The following is a 13441-nucleotide window of genomic DNA, read 5'->3' as shown; positions in this document are numbered from 1 at the left end:
CTTTGTTCAGCTTTTGGTAATCAGTCACATTCAAAAAACATATTTTACAATCCATTTGCAGAATTTAATTGTGGTCTTCCTTCTGTCAGTGGTGAATCTTATGAGGGTCGACTAAAATAGCTTGTTGTTCCAAAAAATATGGGTGCCGTATGCAACACTATTGAAAAGGTTTGATATCTGACTTACTGTGAGACAGAGGCATTTGTATGCCTACTGAAGACAGTAGCACATTTGATTTTCTGTAACTATTTAGCTGTGGAGAAGATATGTTCCCTGTTGATTCCACATGGTTTGACAGAAGCTTAAACAAATCTTGTCTCAATTGGTGTAAGGCTGGGGCGGCCAAGATTTTGGATTACTGGCTGTGTCCTGGCAGGAGCGCCATAGTTCTCAATCTGGCTGCAAACTTCCTCCTCTGCCACACTTTCTAAGTGTGAGCAGGGGGAGACTGCAAACATGTTGCATTTAAATGGCAATGCAGTTGCTCTGCATATGACCGTTTTATGTTTCAAATTTCTCAACAACATAGATCACAAACAATAAGGATTTTCAGTATTATTTCATTATTACTGGCATAATATAATCTTTATCTGGTACAAACTGCTGGCAACTGACAGACACAGACAATTTTACATGTTTTTGGCCTCAAGCTGTTACATAATCGTGACTTATTTAGTTTCATAACTAAAAAAAGGTCTTTCACACACACATATATTGATATAAATATTGTGGCACTTTTGCAACCTCGTTATGGAGGTGTGGAAACTACTTAAGGTAAGCATTATAGGTGTCCTGGCAATGTCAATATAGGTGTCCGGGCAATGTAGATGTCCTGGACAGGTTTAAAGTAAAAGGATTTGTCTCTGAAATAGGAATTATGTGATAGGCCTGTCAGTTACATTTGCACACGCACATGCACAACTAAATTGGCAAGCAAACACACAAACAGCTTGAAAACATACGTAAGATTGACAAAGTCCTCAGAACATTTCAGAAACTATCCTCGTAACTCTTTCAAGGCTGTAATGAATTCTTCAATCCGTGTATTTTCTTTAACAGCATTGAACTTAGTAACTAAACTGTGTTTGTCAGAATGTATGACTTCTACAAAGTCATTTTCTTTTTAAATGCCTCCCCACCAAATCAGAAAGAAGTTGTTTCTCATCTTGCAGTGTCTGTGGCCACTGTGCAGTCATGTCCACTTAAAATGCGAGGTCTTCAATCCATTCCAGGTGTTCTAATTTTCATTCCTGCACTCCTTTTTCCTTCACAAATTCAACGATAGTGAAAAAGCATTCCAGGCATGCTGTTTGACTTAACCAATGTATTGTATTGTATGTTAACCGGGGACCTAGAAACAACAGAGAGGCTCCGTCCCCACCACAGCCGCAGTGGTCCACAACCCCACGACAACTACCGCAGTCCACTTCACCCCTTCACTGCCCCACACCGAACGCAGGGCTATTGTGCGGTTCGGCCCCCGGTGGAACCCCCCCCCCCCCCCCTCCCGCCCACAGGGAACATCTCACACCAGATGAGTGTAACCCCTATGTTTGTGTGGTAGAGTAATGGTGGTGCACGCGTACGTGGAGAATTTGTTTGCACAGCAATCGCCGACATAGTGTAACTGAGGCGTAATAAGGGGAACCAGCCCACATTTGCCGAGGCAGATGGAAAACCGCCTAAAAACCATCCACAGACTGGCCGGTTCACCGGACCTTGACACAAATCCGCCGGGCAGATTCGTGCCGGGGACTAGACGCTCCTTCCCGCCCGGAAAGCCATGCGTTAGACCGCACGGCCAACCGGGTGGGCTAACCGATGTACTTTGCACTGATATAAAAAGTCTCCATTCTCTTCGTACTCCATACTCTTTGTTCATGACAAGACAATAAATTGTGCAACTTCAGAAATTTTGCTATTTGTACCACTAATTTCTTCATGCGCTACATGCTTGCAAATTTAGCACAAAGTGCTTCACGATGTACAGAACAATGAATCCCATCTGTCAATCATTGTAATTTTTTGCTCTTTCATTGTCAACTAAATCCAGGCACTGACAAACATATCAGACAGAACAATGCACAGTCAAATACTTTACAAATTTAGTAAAGTTCTACAGTTGGTTTGACTGTGTAGGGGGCCTTTAGATCCAGTATATTTCTGTCATGAGTGGGCTTCTGAACAATTTGTTGTAACTAGGTCTTAGAGAAGACATATTGTTCTGTTCCACAGGACTTCTTTTTTCATATCCATCATTTACAAAACTGTAATTATCCCCAGTGATTGTTGGATGATTAAAGTCTCCTCCGATGATGACAGTATGATTGGGGAACTTGTGTATTAGTGAATTTAGGTTTTCTATAAAGTTGTGGGTTACATTTCGAGGTGAGTCTGATAATCAATAATAATAATAATAAAAATAATGTATGGAAAACCAATTCCAAGGAAAAAAAATAAAAAAATAAAAATAAATTTTAAAAAAATTAGAAAAATATTAAAAAGAGTGAAATTAGTACAGAATTTTAAAACTTATTAAAGTTTTGTGTGCTATCTTTGCTAAGTCTGAGACTTTCACTTGAAAATGTTCTGGTAGACTTTAGTTCTGACAGTGTGATTTTGTGGCCTTTTAGGAAAAGACCAACCCAATTTTTATCAGCAATTTCACATTTCAAATGATACACAATGTTATTTTATTTCTTACTGCCATCCTTCCAACCCTTCTCCTTTTTTTAGAATAGTGCTTTAATCAGTCGCAATTTCACATTTCAAATGATACACAATGTTATTTTATTTCTTACTGCCATCCTTCCAACCCTTCTCCTTTTTTTAGAATAGTGCTTTAATCAGTCTTCCCCAAATTATTTGTTACAGTCTGCAACAAACAGCACAGAGTAAGATCTGGCCAAAACAAGTCTCATCTCGTGAAACAACTTGCATACCGCTGTTCAAAAACAATCGGGTAAGGGGGGGGGGGGGGGCAAAAAATTGCTACACACAATGGACATTTTTCACTATGAAGTAATTAATGATTGTCTGTCAAGGAACAATTGTAGCAGATAATGAACGTGCTCCACTGAAAAGTGGAGATCTAACATAAGTTAATAGTTACAGACTAGGAAAATGCATAGCTGGAAGACTGGGGTCAGTTTTATGTGGAGATTCCCAGATTTGGGTGTTTTGTATTATTTTCCTTATTTATTTAAATAACTATTTTTTTTTTTTTTTTTTTTTTTTTGGTAAGTTGTGAAACAGTGGGATTATTTTTTTTGGTAAGTTGTGAAACAGTGGGATTATTGTGCTTCTATTTGTCCTTTTTGGGCATGAAACTTATTTACAGTTTTCTTTACAGCCCTCTGTATGAGTAGTTTAGTGCCAGTCATAATTTGTTGTCAATATACTTTAGAGAAGTAGGGCGCAGTGGCCACACCTTCACTCCTTCCATATCCTCAAAGGCTCTTATTATTCGATTCAGTGTGTGAGCGAGTGAACAAAATGTCCCATTTTCATCCCTTCGGCAGGAGAAGGGCGTGGGCGTCATCTGCGCGGCAGGTACGGCGATGGGCCTACTGAGTAGCGTGGGGCCACAGCCGTGGCACCCGGCATCCCAGGAGCTGCAGGACGTGAGCAGGGTGGCAGCCGACTACTGCAAGGTGGGTGCGAGGCCAGGTAATGTAACGGCAGGATAAAGACGTGTCGGCGTGTAAGAAGCTAAGTGGAGGTAAAAGATGACACATACACTACTGGCCATTAAAATTGCTACACCACATGCTACAGATGCAAAATTTAACCGACAGGGAGATGATGCTGTGATATGCAAATGATTAGCTTTTCAGAGCATTCACACAAGGTTGGCGCCGGTGGCGACACCTACAACGTGCTGACATGAGGAAAGTTTCCAACCGATTTCTCATACACAAACAGCAGTTGACCGGCGTTGCCTGGTGAAACGCTGTTGTCATGCCTCGTGTAAGGAGGAGAAATGCGTACCATCACGTTTCCGACTTTGATAAAGGTCGGATTGTAGCCTATCGCCATTGTGGTTTATCATATAGTGACATTGCTGCTCGCGTTGGTCGAGATCCAATGACTGTTAGCAGAATATGGAATCGGTGGGTTCAGGAGGGTAATACGGAACGCCGTGCTGGACCCCAACAGCCTCGTATCACTAGCAGTCGAGATGACAGGCATCTTACTCGCATGGCTGTAACGGATCATGCAGCCACGTCTCGATCCCTAAGTCAAGAGATGGGGAAGTTTGCAAGACAACAACCATCTGCACGAACAGTTCGACGACGTTTGCAGCAGCATGGACTATCAGCTCGGAGACCGTGGCTGTGGTTACCCTTGACGCTGTATCAGAGAGAGGAGTGCCTGTGATGGTGTACTCAATGACGAACCTTGATGCACGAATGGTGAAATGTCATTTTTTTGGATGAATCCAGGCTCTGTTTACAGCATCATGATGGTCACATCCATGTTTGGCGACATCGTGGTGAACACACATCGGAAGCGTGTATTCATCATCGCCATACTGGCTTATCACCCGGCGTGATCATATGGGGTGCCATTTGTTACACGTCTCGGTCACCTCTTGTTCGCATTGATGGCACTTTGAACAGTGGACGTTACATTTCAGATGTGTAATGACCCGTGGCTCTACCCTTCATTCGATCCCTGCGAAACCCTACATTTCAGCTGGATAGTGCACGACCACATGTTGCAGGTCCTGTACGGGCCTTTCTGGATACAGAAAATGTTCGACTGCTGCCCTGGCCAGCATATTCTCCAGATCTCTCACCAATTGAAAACAAGCAACTGGCTCGTCACAATACGCCAGTCACTACTCTTGATGAACTGTGGTATCGTGTTGAAGCTGCATGGGCAGCTGTACCTGTACACGCCACCCAAGCTCTGTTTGACTCAATGCTCAGGCATATCAAGGCCATTATTACGGCCAGAGTTGGTTGTTCTGGGTACTGATTTCTCAGGATCTATGCACCCAAATTGCATGAAAAGGTAATCACATGTCAGTTTTAGTATAATATATTTGTCCAATGAATACCTGTTTGTCATCTGCATTTGTTCTTGGTGTAGCAATTTTAATGGCCAGTAGTGTACAATATACTGAGGTGACAAAAGTCACGGGATACCTCCTAATATCACAACGGGCCTCCTTTTGTCTAGTGTAGTGCAGCAACTCGGCACGGTACAGACTCGACAAGTCATTCGATGTCCCCTGCAGATACATTGAGCCACTCTGCCTCTAAGCCGTTCATTGTCACGAAAGTGTTGCCAGTCCAAGATTTTGTGCACAGACTTGACCTCTTGACTACACGTCCCATAAATGTTCAAGGGGAATTGTGTCGGGCAGTCTGGGGGGCCAAATCATTTCACTCAAATTGTGTACAACGTTCTTCAATCCAATCATGAACAAGTGTCGCCTGGTGACATCGTTGTATGGGAATGTGAAGTGCACAAATGAAAATTGTCTCCAAGTATCTGAACATAATCATTTCCAGTCAATGATCATTTAAGTTGGACCAGAGGTTCCAGTCCATTCCATGTAAACACAGCCCACGCCATTATGGGCACACCACCAGCTTGCACAGTGCCTTGTAGACAACTTTATTCCATGGCTTTGTAGGGTCTACCACTTTGTTTCAGGATCATAACTACACGCCCACAATTCACTGGCAGTTATGACTCTGGGCAGGAAATTTGGATCATCTCGAATCCTCGTTTACATTTGACTGTGCACCCAATCCCGACAGTCTCACTGGTGTACATTCTACCTCAGTGGTGTGCTTTCTACTTACGAGGAACGAAATTCGCTGCAATTTGTCTCTTTGTTCAATTCATCAGCTAGACACAGCTCGTATGAAATTTTAAACATGTACTATTTGTATTTTATCCTTTTTGATCTCTTTGTGCGCTTGAAAGATCATTTTGGGAGTTGTGTATTATGGCAGCTGGGCAGAGTGTTTGTCATCCTGTACAGGCTCCTGGGCATCTTAAAATCACTAAAACACTCAAATTTTCCTGCTTGCCCACCAGAATCATCATGTAGCACATGGTGGGTTCCAGCTGCTGTTCTGCTGAGCATAAAACAAAACTTAATGCATATTCTTTGTTCATTCAAGTTAGCTATTTTGAAATTTGCACACGCAGTAGAAAAAGGTCTAAAGACATCACCAAAAACTTTTGCACTCACAATGACTTCATATGGCACATTAGCAGTTGAAAAATGCAGCTAGGTACACCTACTGATGGAAGTTTATTACTGCTGATAATTTTGGATGCAATATTCAAATTCTTGTAACACAAAAATAATTATACATAACACAGTGCCATACGCATGAAAATTATAGCAAATTCAGTGTACTACAACATGCTACGTATCACTCACATTGAGATCATGAGGATAAGATCAGAATAAATACTGCACACACAGAGGCACTCAGTCATTCTTCCCATGTGCCATACGTGAATGGAATGGGAAGAAACCCTAACAACCAGTACAATGGAATGTACCCTCTGTGATGCACCTCACGGTGGTTTGCAGAGTACAGATGTAGCTGCAGATGTAAAAATGTGCTACTGGGAGCAGTCGCAGCTGGTAAACTGACCAGTAATCTACATCTACATATCTACTTACATACTCCGCTAGCCACCAAGCGGTGTGTGGCGGAGGGCAAAATTCGCGCCAAAGTCATATTTCCCCCCTCTGTTCCACTCGCGGATCGCATGAGGGAAAAACAACTGTCTGAACACTTCAGCACAAGCTCTAATTTCCCTTATCTTTGAATGGTGATCATTACACAATTTGAAAGTTGGTGGTAATAATATGTGCTCTACATCCTCAGCAAAGATCAGATTTCGGACTTTAGTGAGCAGCCCCTTCTGTTTAGCGCCTTGTCTATCTGCAAGTGTGTCCCACTTCAAACTTTCAGTGAGATCTGTAACACTCTCGTGATGGCTAAATGTACCAGTCACGAATCTTGCTGTTCTTCTTTGGACATTCTCAATCTCTTGAATCAGACCCGACAGGTAAGGATCCCATACAGACAAACAATATTCTAAGACTGGACAAACTAACATATTGTAAGCTATTTCCTTTGTTGAAGGACTGCATCGCTTCAGGTTTCTACCAATAAACCGCAACATAGAGTTCGTCTTGCCCGTTATTTGTGTAATCTGATCATTCCATTTGAGATCATTTCAAATAGTCACATCCAGATACTTGGCGGATGTTACCACTCCCGTCTTGCCCATTATTTGTGTAATCTGATCATTCCATTTGAGATCATTTCAAATAGTCACACCCAGATACTTGTCGGATGTTACCACTTCCAAAGACTGGGCATTTATTTTGTACTCGGACATCAATGGGGATTTCCGCCTTGTTATACACAGTACATTACACATACTAATATTGAGAGATAACTGTCAGTCATTACACCAAGCATTTATTTTCTGCAAATCCTCATTGATTTGCTCACAACTTTCTTGTGATACTACTTTCCTGTAGATTACAGCAACATCGGCAAACAGTCTAATGCCACTGTCAATACCATCAACCAGATCATTTATGTAAATTGTAAAAAGCAGTGGTCCTATTATGCTGCCCTGGGGCACACCTGAAGTTACGCTTGTTTCTGTTGAAGTCACCTCATTCAGAATGACATACTGCTCTGTCTGTTAGAAAACTTTCTATCGAACCGCATGTCATCGGATAGACCATAAGCACACAATTTTTTGGAGCATGCAACAGGTGAAAGTCGAGTAATATAGCATCACCCTGGGAGCCGTATCTAGAGCCTGTTGTATATCATGCACAAAGAGGGCCAGCTGTGTCTTGCAAGACACGGTGCTGGTTTCTGCAGAAGAGCTTCTCAGAGTCAATGTACATTTTGACAGCTTACATCTCATCCACATCAAATGCTCCCATCCCTACAGCCTGTGCAACATATCTGTTTTGCCACTAGATCCCTCGACACCTACACTAGTGACCTTTCTTAGGCTTTTCTCTCCCGCAACTACCCCAAAGATGTTAATCAAAAAAAGAATTTCCTCCTCATACTCTCTGACTAATGCAGCTTCCACTTCCAAAAATCTCAGTAGCATTCCTCTCATCACCCATTTTGAGTGAGGTTATTATTTTTTCAAGTTGACCCCCTGAATCTGATCCTCTCCCCCTGATATCCTTCCCAGCTGACCTCACAACCTCCAAAACATCGTAGTTAAATGTTATTATCCTCCCAATGTCTGTCTACACAGCTGAATGGTGAACGAGACAGATCCTCGTTTGGTATTGCCAGAGATTTTTCCTTTGCGGGAAAACAGGACTTGGGTACTCTCAGCCTCATGATGTCAGCTGAGGAGCTACCTGATCGAGAGGTAGTGGCTTCAATCTCAAAATGTTGACAATGGCCGGGAGTGGGGTGTGCCGACCCTGTGCCTCTCCATACTGTATACGGCAATGAATGACAGAGGATAACACAGCAGTCTGTCGACTATTGTGTGGTCTTCAGGGCCTGACAGCGAGTTTTCTTTCCTTTCCTCGTAAACCCTACCTCAGAGGTTCCTCCTTATTCAGTTGTGTTGAATATTAAACACAACATTATTCCTCTTGATGAGTAGATAATGACAGCATTTTGAACTCAATCGCTAATTACAAGAAATACTGAAAATCAAATTTTTCGTGCTCCTGGAAGCTGTTAGATAGTTGGAACTGAGTACCGAGATTGTTGATTGCTAATATAGATTACAGAGTGAAAAACTTCATCTTCACACAAGATAACTTCACGCGTTACAACGTGACTGCCCTCGTGATGAATAAAATGTTAACACAGTAATTGCAGCGAAGACAGCTACTGCCCTACAACTTTTTATTGTTTATTTATGGGATGAATGTGGGCGCAGCAGAAATCACTCTGCAGTACTATTATACCGTATATACTCCAATAATCCGCGCATGTTTTCTCCCGAATTTTAGGACGAAAAACTGGGGTGTGTGGATTATTCGAAACATTGTTGGTACTGCTCCGCCTCTAACAATACATCCCATTATACTACTGCATTGTTGTGGCCTCAGTCTGTGACGCATCAGTAGCACGTTAGGGGTGAAGTATTAACGTCTTCAAACTTGTTAATTATGGCTACAAGTTCTCATTATTGCTCGTACACTGCTAAAGAAAAAGTGAAAATTACTGAAGAAGCTGAGAATATTGCAAACCGTGCAGCAGAAAGAAAGTACGACACGAGTGAGAGTTGTATTCGTGGCTGGCGAAAAAATAAAATGCAGCTTCAAGAAACTAATAGTAATCGCCGGGCTTTTCGCGGCCAAAAAGCGAAGCATCCAGACCTCGAGAAAAGGCTCTGCGATTATGTAGATGAGAAGCGACAATACGGATGTGCAGTGACAAGTGAAATGTGCCAACTTAAAGCATTGTCTTTAGCCAAAGAACTAGGCATTACCAGTTTCAAAGGTAGCCGGGGCTGGCTATCAAGATTTTTCAACCGAAATGGATTCCGGAGGAAAACTACTATCACTCAGCGGCTTCTAGGCGATTACGAGGAATGTTGTTGTTGTTGTGGTCTTCAGTCCTGAGACTGGTTTGATGCAGCTCTCCATGCTACTCTATCCTGTGCAAGCTTCATCATCTCCCAGTACCTACTGCAACCTACATCCTTCTGAATCTGCTTGGTGTATTCATCTCTTGGTCTCCCTCTACAATTTTTACCCTCCACGCTGCCATCCAGTACTAAATTGGTGATCCCTTGATGCCTCAGAACATGTCCTACCAACCGATCCCTTCTTCTAGTCAAGTTGTGCCACAAACTTCTCTTCTCCCCAATCCTATTCAGTACTTCCTCATTAGTTATGTGATCTACCCATCTAATCTTCACCATCCTTCTGCAGCACCACATCTCAAAAGCTTCTATTCTCTTCTTGTCCAAACTATTTACAGTCCACGTTTCACTTCCATACATGGCTACACTCCATACAAATACTTTGAGAAACGGCTTCCTGACACACAAATCTTTACTCAATGTTAACAAATTTCTCTTCTTCAGGAACGCTTTTCTTGCCATTGCCAGTCTACATTTTATATCCTCTCTGCTTCGACTATCATCAGTTATTTTGCTCCCCAAATAGCAAAACTCCTTTACTACTTTAAGTGTCTCATTTCCTAATCTAATTCCCTGAGCATCACCTGACTTAATTAGACTACATTCCATTATCCTCGTTTTGCTTTTGTTGATGTTCATCTTATATCCTCCTTTCAAGACACGATCCATTCCGTTCAACTGCTCTTCCAAGTCTGTTGCTGTCTCTGACAGAATTACAATGTCATCGGCGAATCTCAAAGTTTTTATTTCTTCTCCATGGATTTTAATACCTACTCCAAATTTTTCTTTTGTTTCCTTCACTGCTTGCTCAATATACAGTTTGAATAACATTGGGGAGAGGATACAACCCTGTCGCACTCCCTTCCCAACCATTGCTTCCCTTTCGTGTCCCTCGACTCTTATAACTGCCATCTGGTTTCTGTACAAATTGTAAATAGCCTTTCGCTCCCTGTATTTTACTCCCACCACCTTCAGAATTTGAAAGAGAGTATTCCAGTCAACATTGTCAAAAGATTTCTCTTAAGTCTACAAATGCCAGAAACGTAGGTTTGCCTTTCCTTAATGTAGTTTCTAAGATAAGTCATAGGGTCAGTATTGCCTCCCGTGTTCCAATATTTCTACGGAATCCAAACTGATCTTCCCTGAGGTCGGCTTCTACTAGTTTTTCCATTCGTCTGTAAAGAGTTCGCGTTAGTATTTTGCAGTCATGATTTATTAAACTGATAGTTCGATAATTTTCGCATTTGTCAACACCTGCTTTCTTTGGGATTGGAATTATTATATTCTTCTTGAAGTCTGAGGGAATTTCGCCTGTCTCATACATCTTGCTCACCAGATGGTAGAGTTTTGTCAGGACTGGCTCTCCCAAGGCTGTCAGTAGTTCTAATGGAATGTTGTCTACTCCCGGGGCCTTGTTTCGACTCGGGTCTTTCAGTGGTCTGTCAAACTCTTCACGCAGTATCGTATCTCCCATTTCAACTTCATCTACATCCTCTTCTGTTTCCATAATATTGTCCTCAAGTATATCGCCCTTTTATAGACCCTCTATATACTCCTTCCACCTTTTTGCTTTCCCTTCTTTGCTTAGAACTGGGTTTCCATCTGAGCTCTTGATATTCATACAAGTTGTTCTCTTTTCTCCAAAGGTCTCTTTAAAGTATGAGGAAAAAATAGTGAGTTTTTGTCGTTATGTGATAAATCTGCACCGAAACAGTCTTATATATTATCGCAAATTGGTAATGCGGATCAAACGCCAGTCTATTTTGAGATGCCGCTCGACAACACAGTGGACAGGAAAGGAGAATCCAGCATTGTGATACGAACTGGCGGCAGTGAGAAACAAAGATGTACAGTGATGTTGTGTGTAGTTGGCGATGGATGAAAGCTATCTCCTTAAGTGATATTTAAAAGAAAAACTATTCCGAAAATATCAGAGCGAATCTGAAAGAGTGGATGGACAATGAACTTATAATTGACTGGGTGACACACGTTTGGTAACATCGTCCTGGTGCGTTACTGAATTTACGCAACAGGTCGGTCCTGGACCGGCTTCCGCGGACATACAACTGAGGAAGTGCGAGACAAATTACAAAAAGGGAAAACTGACTTGGTCATTATCCCTGGAGGCTGAACATCCATCCTACGACCACTAGATGTGTGTATAAATCGGCCATTCAAAGCTGCACTTAAACAGCAATATACGCAATGGATGGCTGATGAAAACCATAAGTTCACACCTAGTGGAAAAATCAAGCGGCCGGATTTGTCCCAGATTTGTGAATGGGTGAAAAGTGCACGGCACTCCATTCCACAACCACTGGTGGAAAAATCCTTCAAAAAATGTGGAATTACAAATTCAGTGGATGGAACAGAGGACGACGCTCTGTGGGAAGATGGTGAAGACGACAATGATTCTCCCACTAGTGATGACGATGAAAGTGATGAATAGAGTGGTAAGAGAGGAAACGTACCGGTATTGACTAAAATATTTTATTGCACATACCCTATTAACAAATTCTTAAACAAGATAATTCACATTTCTTTTTTTGCTATTGCAGGTACGCATAGAGTCCCGGATGGCGGTGGTAATGATCCCCGGTCACCTGTCCGCCAGTTGGCCAGCTGCACGCCACTGAATCGGTTGCGTTTTAACGATGTATCAATGTGTACAGCAGCGTTGCTTCAAACCAGTAGTTATTATACATACTTTTGAACACATCATAACGTTGCAACAATTATTTTTGTAAATAAAACAAATTAAAGCAAAAAATAATTTTTCCCCCCTCTTCCTCAGAATTGGGGTGCGCAGATTATTCGAGGGTGCGGATTATTCGAGTATATAAAGTATTAAGACTTTAATGCTACAAAACTAATAACTTTTTAATGGATGTCACACTCTTGTTTACTGACACTGCCAGTGTGAACTGATAGCCTGTCTCATCTTCGTAGGAGAGGGGTGTCGAGCTGGCCCGCCTGGCGATGCACCACGCCCTGACACGTGAGGGCCAGGCGACACACGTCATCGGAACCAACAGCACACAAATCCTGCGCTCCAACCTGCAAATCCTGCGTGATGGGCTGACTTCTACAGAGCAGGAGGTGCTGCGTGACATCCGACAGAAGTAAGGCCGCATTGCTGCGTGCTTTATGTTTTCCTCTGACCTGTCTTGGTTGAGTGACTGTGCTGTCACATTCTAAGAAAATGGGCTGACTTCTACAGAGCAGGAGGTGCTGCGCGACATCCGACAGAAGTAAGGCCGCATTGCTGCATGCTTTATGTTTTCCTCTGATCTGTCTTGGTTGAGTGACTGTGCTGTCACATTCTAAGAAAATGGCTGGCCACACAAGCTGCAGCCACATTTGGCAACACTGCTGACCACTGTTGCACAGCAATGTTTGCATCCAGCTGTTTCGCAGCCACAAGAGTTTACACAGGTGACAGTATGGCTGTGGAGTGGACGGAAGGGAGCTAGTATACATGAATGTGCCTCTGCTGCCTGCATTCCACAAGAAAAATGTTAGCAAGGAAAAATACAATTCGGGCACTGAGGATGTGTTCTTTCTCAAGTATGTGGACGGCTTCCAAAACTTTTTAAATTGTGAACTGATTTTGGATACATGTCTGTTCCAGAATATCAAATCAAAACTTTAAATATAGCAGTATTGTAAAGCTGTTGGTCTGAGAATTGGTAAGATCACTACCAAAATGAAAGAGTGTATACTGTCAGCTGGGTTTACCTTACACAACCCGACTTACATCACACTATTCCCATTAAGTTCTAGCGAGCACCATACATGGTCAGTT

General features: G+C 42.3%; 1 pseudogene; it reads left to right on the top strand.

Moving 5' to 3' along the window:
* LOC124719700 overlaps positions 1-12762 on the top strand; it is a 28158-nt pseudogene extending 15396 nt beyond the window's left edge.
* The last annotated feature ends 679 nt before the right edge of the window (positions 12763-13441 follow it).

The sequence above is a fragment of the Schistocerca piceifrons genome, chromosome 11 (assembly GCF_021461385.2).
Source record: "Schistocerca piceifrons isolate TAMUIC-IGC-003096 chromosome 11, iqSchPice1.1, whole genome shotgun sequence".
NCBI lineage: Eukaryota > Metazoa > Arthropoda > Insecta > Orthoptera > Acrididae > Schistocerca > Schistocerca piceifrons.
Note: the sequence above shows the minus strand (reverse complement) of the source record. Positions and strands in the feature narration are given on the sequence as shown.